The 11,078-nt window shown below is 49.1% G+C and overlaps 1 long non-coding RNA gene across 1 annotated transcript; it reads left to right on the plus strand.

Moving 5' to 3' along the window:
- Positions 1 to 454: 454 nt before the first annotated feature.
- Positions 455 to 10,731, plus strand: LOC144767154 (uncharacterized). The gene is made up of 3 exons (XR_013598081.1): positions 455 to 505; positions 9,522 to 9,620; positions 10,425 to 10,731. It is a non-coding gene; the product is annotated as an uncharacterized LOC144767154 (long non-coding RNA).
- The last annotated feature ends 347 nt before the right edge of the window (positions 10,732 to 11,078 follow it).

Here is an 11,078-nt window from a genome sequence, read left to right on the forward strand (position 1 = left end):
GGACAGATAAATGGTTCCACAACCTTGACACTGTGTTAATAAACATCCTTTGCACAGGGAACTTTATCTCTTTATAACCGCATGAATGCTTAAAAATGAGGAGATAAAATAGTTAATAGTTTGCTAACTTTATTGGGCTTAATGTACGCTCACAATTAGGTATGGGGAATAGTTAATAGAAGAGCATTTCTGACTAAACATTTTAAGTAAACGCCAGGAGGGACCCACAATGGTTTATAGAGATACCATTGCTCTTTTAAATTGTGTTACCAGATAGGATATTGTAAGATTAGGGATCGCCCCTTTAACCCTCGTAGGTGTGTACGAACTAGAGGTAAGCCCATGCACTCACGTCATTTTGAAGGCGCCGTGGCCCATGCTCAAGGAATTTCAGGTGTTGATAATTAGACACCGTTTAAATAGGACAATCCAAACGCCAATAGGTTACACGCCAGAATACATCATGACTCGGAGGGACCCAATACGCGCGCAAGAGCTGGACGAGGTGAGTAGGGCTCCTGAATAGTAACCGGGGTGAATAAGTCAGGAATTAGCGGAAGAATAACTTTAGGTGCTAACACCATAAGCGGGATAATTGTATGCATTATTCCCCCATGTACCGGATATATGATCAAAGGGGTTTGCGGGAGAGTATAATTCGGAGTTGATCCGCCACCCCCGTCTTGGTTCCAGACAGTTAAAAGAGCGGGGAGGGAGAAATGGAACGTTCATTCTATTAAGAACTAAGTGAACACATCATCCTCGAGTAGCGGTGCTAGTTTGTGCAACAGACCCGGGTGGGTTGAACATGGGCTGTGGAAACTTTTTAGATTTCTGTCCCCATGGCACACGTAGTTTTTACGTAGCCGTCTACAGATCGCGTGCATGGCTACCGGCAAAAGCGATACAAACGGGTTGGAATAAAAGCTTTGTCGACTACCTATTATTTGATCGAGTGGAGCCTCGACAAAACTTAGGACTGTCTAATCCTAAATGTAGAAAAACATAGACGAGTAATACATTGAGGATAAATAAATAAAAGGGTAATGCGGCTGCCCGAGGCCACGCAGTGGCCATCAGGAGGGCGGCCCCTTAGACACAGAGGGCTTCCCCCCGCCCCTCTCTAGCCTCTCTCCTCCCCCGGGCAGGCGGAGTCCCGAGGGGAGCTAGGAGGAGCTGGGGTCACGTCCGGTGTGGCAGGCAGGGCGAGGGGTACTTAAGCCCCCCTCGCCATTCTCTCTGCCTCTTTGCCGCACCGGACGCATAGTAGTGTCCTCGTGGGGACACACAGTTTCCTTTCCCTGCTGCCCTGACGGTGTTTGAGGTCCCTTTTAGTGCCGAGGTCCCATGGGGGCACGTCGCTGGTCTGGCGTCGTGTTGGTCGGCTTCTTCTGTGTGCGGTGAGTCTTGCTCCTTATGCCCCCTGGGGTGCGCAGTTTGAGTTGGACGGGCCTCGTTCACGTGCGGGAATGTGGGCCTGAGCTCGGAGTTTGTGTTGTTGCTATAACCCATTGAGCATAGCCTGCCACTTCTGGGGGTTTTGTCGTGGGGCGGTCAGCTAACAAAGTCCGGGTGTGTATTCGCATGTCTGCCCAGACTGTGTCGTTTGTTGTGAGATACGCCAGTACCACTGGTGTCTGGTTTGTGCGGGAGTACCGGGTAGGATTGTTTTGGATGGTGGCAGCAGGGGTCATTAGCATGTGGGGTAGGTGTCGGAGGTGTCTGCTGGGTCCCGTTGCTCCTATATCCTGGCGTTGTCCCCTTGGGGGAAGGGCAGCCTCGTTTCCCAGGTTAGCGGTGCCGCGGCATGGAGAGAGTGGGCGCTGAGGCCTTGGCTGCCTGGGGCGGTGTCCCGTTGCGGCTCCACAGATTCAAGCGCCCTGACGTGGGGCAGCGGGTGCGTCGGGCTGTTTCTTCCTTTTGGGGGCGGTGAGTTTTGCGCATGCGGGTCGCGGCCCCCCCAACTTTGGGGCAAGTTATCTGGTGTCCGGTGTGAGCACGGGTTGGGGTATTAAGCCGAGCACAGCTCTGCGGGTGCCGTGGCACGATGCGGTCACAGGCGGGTGTCGCCGGTTCACAGCTGCAAACTACCCCGTGGAATACAGGCTTAATTTCAGCATGTGGTTGTTGTCGCTGCTGACCCGGACTTATCTTAAATGATCACTTTTCTCCTAAGTGTAGGGGGTGGGTGAAAGAGGCATGAGGTCATTTCCATTAGCGATAGCCTCGGGTTTTTATCGGCTCTGAAATTCGGCAGTGCCTGTTGTGGTTTCTTTAGAAACGCTTCGGACCACGGCACTAATTTATTTAGCTATCAATTGTCGTGGCTAATCACAGCATACAAACTCGTCACTGCCTGGGAGCAAGCTCATACTCTGCGGCATTAGGGTTTCCCTCCAAGCTCCTCATTCAGACGGCTCACTGCTTGGGGTGGCGGCTATTTCCGGGGCTTACTCTGCACATCGGTTGTAGGTTTGTTGTGCTGGCACACTTGGGTCAGTGTCCCAACGATCGAGGAACGGCGCGGTTTTATACCGCAGTGTTGTTTGATAATGTACATGTACAAATCAGAATTCCGTGGGTTTTCGGTATAGGGTCCCGATTCTTTGATTATATTGCCGATTACACCATGTGACCGAGCGCGGGGATGGTGCTGGTCTCGGGCATTTGTTTCCTATTTTATTCCGGCGCACGTGCGTAATGGCGGCCGGGTGCGGCAATTTTTAGGGGCACCATTGTGTGATGTCCGGCGCATAAGGGTAATGGCGCCCAGTGCGGCCATTTTCAGGGGCAGCTTGTTTCCCTTGTCCGGCGCAATTTCTGAATGGCGTCTGTGGGTGGCAAATTTGGGGGCACTTTTGTTAATGACCGGCGCATGTGGGTAAGGGGCCCGGTTCGGTCATTTTTATGGGCATTTCCTCCGGAATGTCTGGTTTTAGGGGGATACGGTGCCCGTGTATTATGCTTCGTTTTCTTTCCTCTCGGGGAACATGCATGCCGGCATTTCTTTTGATATTTCAGTCCAAGTGTTCAGGCTGCAGTCTGGTGGAGTTGCCTCTTTAGGTCGGCTATCACAGCCGTTAGATGTTTATGTTGTACCTTTGGCCGCCCGCAGCGGAGCGTATTTTAGCCATCGCAATCCATGGTTCGCGCCATCGGTTACGTAACATAGATTGCTGGAGAGGTTTTGTCTTCTTTCTTCTTTTGTACTATCAGCAGTTTCCAGATGAGGCGTTGGCACCGCCCGTAACGCGCCCTACGCGTGGCAGCACCGCTAGGGTCCCAGGTCGCAGTTGCGGTCCTCCGCGGTCTTTGTTCACCGCATCGTGTAGCATTGCCGTGACCTCGTGTAGGGCAGCGTCGGGCACCCCATGGACATCCGATGCGTGGGGGGCTCAGCGCTTACGATGTAGGCTCTTCCGCCTAGGAGTGACTTTGCGGCGGCCACGCAGCCCGTTTTGGCTATGGTGCTCTGTTTTGCCCGTTGTCCCTGATTGGACAGCTCGCCCACCCCTTCTGGCCACTCTCGGCTCTGACAGTCTTGTGCGGGTAAAGGGGGCCGTTCCGGGCGGGAGCGGCATCTTTCAGCCCTCAGCGGCGGGGGGCATTTTAGCACTCTCCGGGTGCTGGGGTTGGTGGGTCGGGCCGATTCCGGCCATTCAGGCGGCAGTGCAGCGTGTCTTACTCGAGTACCCCGTTGTGCACGTAGGGGTGTTTTTTTGAAGCAAGGGTGGGTGAGCGGCGTGTCTAGAGGTATCCCCCGTGTTGCACATTGTTTAGCGTGTGGGGAGTGCTGTCCTGCTGGCGAGCTGCGCGTCGATGCGGTTTGCTCAGCAGTGCATAGGCAGCGCAGGCAGGGCTCCGGTTGGTACCCACGAACACCGAGCGGGGACCATTGGGTGGTGTCCACGTGCACCGATGGCTCTGTGAGTCGCGGAAGTTAGTGAGTGTCACTCGGCCCCCCTTTTGTTGCTGGCAGGTGTCATGCATCTCTTGAGGCAGCGATCACTCCTCCATCTGCGTTGGTCACATCTTGGTTGGTTCCTTCGAGGAATACCTTATAGGTAGCCACGGTGGGAGGAACTTCCTTGGTATGGCTTTGGGAGGGACTAGCATTATTTCTCCCTGCCATTTATCCGCAATTTTCCAGTTGCTTCAGACGTTTTAAGTATAGCCCCCTGGAGCTGTTTTCCTATGGAGAAGGTCAGCCCGGAACTTTTTTTTTTAGTGCTCCCATTGTCCACCCTACTAAAATACTGTTCTTGTTACCTGTGCGATCACTGTGTAATAGGTAGCAAGCAGCATTTTACAAGAAAAAAGTGAAGTGTGCAGGTTAAATTTGTGAACCAAATCAAAGTAATAATTGTGTGCTAGCAGTAAGGGAGTTCACACTCAGTACATTACAGGGTTAATGGTGTAATGTATGCAATCTACACGAGTAGGAGTATTATACAACCATAATTGGTGGGAGCTCAAACAGTATAACTAATGTTACATAGCATGGGCGGATCTGGTGCTAGTTGCACAACCAGAGCTCTGCCTATTAGCTAATGTGACGGTGGGCTAGGTATTAACCCGCAGTAGTCCAAATATCTCAGTGCACCTTGTGGGTATGGAAGGTTTTCCTGTTTATGTTCTCGGTGCTAACACCGGGTTCTAGTCTTTCCGCTGCCCCCCGCGATGCTTTGTCACGTACCCTCTTATATTGCCTTTATTTAGCGCTGACCTCAGACCGGATCGGAGCGCTTCTCAATAGGAACAGACCAGTTTCTTGAGAGCACTACAAGGAACACCTTACATAGGCAATCGCTCAGTTACATGGAGGAAAGTGACAGACGTGAGCAACAATACATGTAATGGCATAGTGTGCATAACAGGGGGATAACGTGTATTGAGTGCAAGTTTAATAGCGTGCTATGTACAGTTAGAGGCACTATTCAGGAATACATGGCTTGGCAGGCCCGGGTGAGGAGGTTTCTGGGTAGTAGGGTAAGGGGGAGAGTCATGAGCAAATGATATGCTCACGATCATAATATCCAAGATAAATATTGAATATTCTTCCTGCCTCATCAGGAGTTTTAGCAGAAAAGTTACACTGTCTGCGATGGAGGGTGCGAGTGGTTCATTATAGACGTATATTGTAAGCGATCCTTTCTTCGATCCCTGCTTCTAGTTCTAATATCTAACACTTTAAGTCTCAATGACCTATCCTGTACCCTAAATATTTTTCATACCCTCCAGCTTTACAGAGTATTAGTTGTTCCTTTTATTGCGAGCCCTCGAGTCAAGGAGTGCCTAGCACGGCTCACTCACTACCATTGCTATAGTCTTCCAATTGTGTACTACATATGGGTTTGTCGATGGCATCATTTCTTTCGGCAAGTTTTTCGCATTTGAGCATAGTGTCAATTTAGAAAGGGGTAATATAATCCTGGTTGGTATTCTCATCTTTTTACTGCACACCGGTAATTCCTCTTTTCAAAGTGCGTTTGAGGTCGCTGATAGGTATGATAGGCCCAGCGCTCCTTTTTGTAAAGATGCTTATGGTGACCATCAGTACACGTGGCTGACGTCCAGCCCCTCCAAGAGAATCATTCCTGAGTTCTCTTCCCAGCTGTTGATCATTCCTTGAGCAATTTTATATTGGGAGCCTGCTAGGGCCCATTTCTTTAGGTATTTTATTGGCTGTACAGGCTCAGGCTGTGGTTTCAAAATCCTCCACTTGCAAGTGAACTAAGTTTAACACTGCAGGCTGTAGACCTACATTCCACTGAGTGGCAGCAGGTGCTCCCAACTGATGGCTCAGCAGTTGGGCTGCCTTTCAGATTCCAGAGCCTTGGATAAACAGACAGACAACAGCAGTATTCTGAAAGAGCGAATTGACTATTGTCATGTGACCTTTTCTTCTCATAGGTTAAGTTAACACGGTGCAGGTCCCGGGCTTGTTCATATAACAACTTTTTATCTGCACCCCTGGTTAAGGCCGCAGGAGATTGTCATACGCATGGGGTTATTATGGATCCTATTAGCAAAGGGTAAGACCTGGAATTTGCTTAATTATCCTAACTTTAGCACAGCCTAGACGGACTTCTTTACAGTCAATCCTTCGCCATGACAGCACAGTCTAGCTGTTACTCTATGGAACTGAGTCATACAGAATAGCCACCTAGCTTCCTGGGCCAGGCTGCACCAGGGAGTATCGTAGTGATGGCGGGATAGCTTAGCGCACTGGTGATGGGGCATGCCCCCCTCTTACTTTTCTAAGAGGAGTCTCTTGCATCAAGTTGCTATTTTTCCCAAACACATGTCCTGGCAGGCCCCACTTGTGCATCCGCGGCGTTCGGCCACCTTCTCTCCTCACTTTTCCAGCCGTTAAGCAGCGCTTTGGTTTTTGCCCGATTGGTATTTTAGGGGGGGCGTGGCTTCTAATGGATGTTTTTTCTTTACAATACAGGACCAAAGTCGGAGAACTGCCCTACCCTTGGGGGGGCCAACGAACCACCTTCCGGTGTAAGGTTAGCTCATTGGGGGCAGCCCGCCAAGGTTTGGGCTGTCGTTGGTTCCCCCCAGGTGTCATTAGGTCCATGGGGTGGGGTAAACAGGTGACACCCCTTGGAGTATTACTGTGTAGTTCTGGGCCTGGAGCTCAGAGGTAGCTCCTGTACTATACTCCTATGTGTGCTCTTATAGTACATTCTAGGTGTCGGGTCTTACGCTGCTTGACTGGGCATTATTTGCATCTGTTGTTGGTAAGCAGCGCTGTCTGGGGCCAAGCATGCTGACTCAGGCAGCCTCACTATGAGTGACGGAGTGTGAGGCATCCTTGCCCGAGCAGACGGGAGGCCAGCCTCGACCTGTATATCCCCTGGGACACAACGCGGTCTTCTCCTAGGTTTACACGGAGGTTCATTTAATGCTGGTTACTCCTGTGTGTTTAGCTATTGGTATTGCTCTTATCAGCTTTTCTAGCCCTTACTGCTGTGCGATAATTTCCTGGCCACCTTAAATTATACATTTTCCATACTTGCCGTCAGGGCGTTTTGCCGGTAGCGCTCATTGGGAAGTGGCCCTCACACCTTTCCCAGCTTTTGCGGGGGATCTGATTGTTCGATCTGGTAACTTTTCACCCCCTTTGCTTGTTTCACTCAGGGGGGGTGGCTTTGCTCAGGGTGTTTCTTTTAGGAATGGGACGCTCGGCGCCACGAACACGTTCACGTGGGGCTGGGCTCCCCTGGCCTGTGTCGGAACAGCCTCTTGTGTATACTGGAGTATCCTTAGATTCTCATGGAGCCCCTCCCAATGTGAGCTGTTGGCCTGATGTTTTGTTGTCTCCAATTCCTGGAGGCACCTTGTACCAGTCTAAGCAATCCCTTAAGTGGGTGGTTAAGTCAACTTCAGACAAGCTATCTTTGAGTTAGCATGGACTAAGCAGCCTCCAGGCGAAAATCAAGTGAGCATGTGGAGCCTGCTGTCTTTTCCTTTAGATCCTGTTATATCTAATGGAGGTACACCTCACTGTTAATTATCATAATACTTTCGTAATTTTTCCTACAATAATCGCCTGTATTCTTTGAGTATAGAAGCACAAGCGTTTAAACTAAAGCACAGTGTACGCCAGCCTCACCCTGAAGCAGTGGTGTCTGGGCCTTGGCCTGCGATATTGTCTGTTTAAAGGAATCATGCAAGCGTTGTGGGCTGTTTATGTGTACGAGGCTTGAGTGCAGCAGGAGTACATGACGCCCCCGGATCTCGTGGCTGACAGATATCTTGGGCTTTCTATGCTGTTTTCCTTGAAATAAGTGAGATGCCTGTGCAGGCATTAACGTAGCACAGAGGGATAGCTTTAACCCTTCAGTCTTATGTAAATAAAGTGTGCACAGCGTAGGATCACACAGTCCTTCTATGTCAGCTTGAGTGGCCTTGACCGACAAGAATGTTTTGGGTAACAGTTTCGGCCTATTTTTGCAGGGATAGGTTCTCTGCCCTCTTTTGGGAGGGACCTTTCTTCTGTCTGGCAGGAAGCAGTCCGGTTATATGGATGCACTGCTACTGAGAAAGGCTATTGGATAGACACATGTACAAAGGTTGCAGGTAGGAAGGAGGCTAAGTAGTGGGGGGCCCGTCCGGTGACGGTTGCCGCCGGCCGGGCTGTGGCGGAGTTACAGGGCAATCCGGAAGCAGAGAAGTTCAGCACTGGACCTCAGCGGGCACATAGGGGTGCCAGAGCCTAAGACCTGGGGCCTCAGGGGAGGTTCCGGGAACATGTGTTGGTGCCCCATTTGTCCTTCCGGCGGTTGTGGGCCTGTACAACCGGGGGTTTGCCTAGTACGCCCCTCAAGGGGCGTGAGTATTATGTTTACCATAAGGGGCAGCACATGGTGGTTCGCCACGGTGCTGCCTGGCTCATCAGGCGGGCAGGTGGCGAGAATGCGGCCTGCCCTTGGATTGCCCGTAAGATACCCACTATGATTACATAATGTTGTATGTAATAAAATAAACCTGCAGCAGTTTTTTCCCAATCTAACACTGGTGTCTAGTGTGTTATTTGAGGGATGCATGCTAAGTGTGGGGTGGGGGGTCCTGTTGCCCTGAAGTGTCTATGCGGCTGCCCGAGGCCACACAGTGGCCATCAGGAGGGCTGCCCCCCGCCCCTCTCTAGCGCCTCTCCTCCCCCGGGCAGGCGGAGTCCCGAGGGGAGCTAGGAGGAGCTGGGGTCACGTCCGGTGCGGCAGGCAGGGCGAGGGGTACTTAAACCCCCTCGCCATTTTCTCTGCCTCTTTGCCGCACCGGACGCGTCGTAGTGTCCTCGTGGGAACACACATTTTCCCTCCCGACCTCTCACCCTGTGTGTCAGCTTGTGCAGGACAATTTGAACGTTTTAATGTTCTAATTTTCGTTGCAGGCGGAGTTACAGGGCAATCCGGAAGCAGAGAAGTTCAGCACTGGACCTCAGCGGGCACATAGGGGTGCCAGAGCCTAAGACCTGGGGCCTCAGGGGAGGTTCCGGGAACACGTGTTGGCGCCCCATTTGTCCTTTGTGGGCCTGTGCAACCGGGGTTTTGCCTAGTACGCCCCGCAAGGGGCGTCAGTATTATGTTTACCGTAAGGGGCAGCACATGGTGGTTCGCCACGGTGCTGCCTGGCTCATCAGGCGGGCAGGTGGCGAGAATGCGGCCTTCCCTTGGATTGCCCGTAAGATAACCCACTATGATTACATAACGTTGTATGTAATAAAATAAACCTGCAGCAGTTTTTCCCCAATCTAACACTGGTGTCTAGTGTGTTATTTGCGGGATGCATGCTAAGTGTGGGGTGGGGGGTCCTGTTGCCCTGAAGTGTCTATGCTTAGGTGTTCTTAAAGATGGGCACCTGGGTAACTCCTATAGTCCCATAGATATCAACAGACATACCGCACTTACATAAGAGATATCCGAATATTAACACAGGATAACATTGATATTTTTAGGAATGTTATCCATATGCTTTCGAAACAAATGGGAATGTATTGGTTACTTCCTTAGATTCAACCTACGGTTCCAATCGATAGTGGACGAGATTGGTGAGTCCGCACATGTGGCTGTACTGTTTAGACGAATATAACGAACAGACAACTAGTATCGGTGAGTGTTTGTAACACAGTCTGATCACAATTGGTAGCCTTCGAGACTGGGGACATAAATACAGTACCCTTTGTGTTCTTTTATATTTACAGTATAGGACCTCCATACCTGAGTATTTGAAAAAGGAGATTTTAGAAGTCCCTCCATTTAAAAAAAGTTTTTTTATTTGATGAAGGTAACGCCTACTGAATAGGTACATCTCTCGGCGGAAGTAGGAGCTGCAATATATATTAATGTAACCTGATAGGGGTCATAGACCAGGTTATATATAAAACTGATCATTCTTATCTCCCTTCTAGAGAGATTGCATACACAAGCGTTTGGAGCCCTAAGGAGCCCCGCTACTCCTAATCTGATATTTACAAATTTACGAGTCACCCTGGAAAAATTGAGAGGCGGGTGAAACTCTCTGTGTGATAGCATATATGGGGTAGAGTCTAAGTGGAAGGCCGTATGGATGGTATTGCTAGAGATATGATGTTGGGATAGTGGTTTTTGCAGCAGGGACCCTATGGACAATTGTGCTCTACAATTTCATGTTAGACCTGTTGGTTTTTTAATCAGATGTATTGTATAGTATGGATAAAATGTGTCCTTTCGTCATTTTCAATGATGAAATATGAAATGTATATACTTTCTTTGTGTTCATTCCTCGTCTAATATATGAAAATAATTTGTACTCCCTTTTTGACATGCATTGGGTCGAGATAAAAGTTGAGGGAAGGGCGGCCATGGAATGTGATCAATCATCAGTTAGATATATTCCATTTGATAATATTGATAAATGTTTATATTTTTTAATAGGATTTTTAGTGGCTTTTAACAAGAGAGACCGTTCTTGTCCTGAAGAAGGTGGACTGAATTAACAAATTTGCCACCGAATTGCGTTGACGCATCATACAGGGTTGCATCCAAGGATCTCATTTGTGTCCAATAGAGGATATGATTTATGGACACTCATGAAAAAATATAATGAATTCCATGTGGAGTAACTGATCAAGGATATTATTATTATTAGCATACACTGTATTTTTGATGTCTCTCTTATTTATGTATTTCCTTTATTGTTTATAATACTGTGTTTTTATTTAATGTGTATACTGTGGAACTGCCCACAAAAAAGTTTTAACTGTTTCTCTGGTGATACAAATCCTTTTAATAAAATGTACTTCTTTTTCTTTATATAGAAGTTGCTTGGGAGTATCGTAAGTCATATTTGACTATTAGGGTCCTTGATTGCTTATCGACTTAGTGATTGGTGACTATATGGGTGATTGAATAAGTGAGCATGGGAAGTCTACGGTGAATGGTACAAATAAGTGAATACTATTGATTTCAGTGTGTTGGAACTGTCCCCAAGAGAACATTGCTCTCTTTATCTACCTGAAAGTAATCAAGCCAGTCAGATGGAGCAATGTTATTTGACGGTTCCAATGTGGCTGAAGAGCACCACATGCA

This window comes from Lissotriton helveticus, chromosome 7 (assembly GCF_964261635.1).
Source record: "Lissotriton helveticus chromosome 7, aLisHel1.1, whole genome shotgun sequence".
NCBI lineage: Eukaryota > Metazoa > Chordata > Amphibia > Caudata > Salamandridae > Lissotriton > Lissotriton helveticus.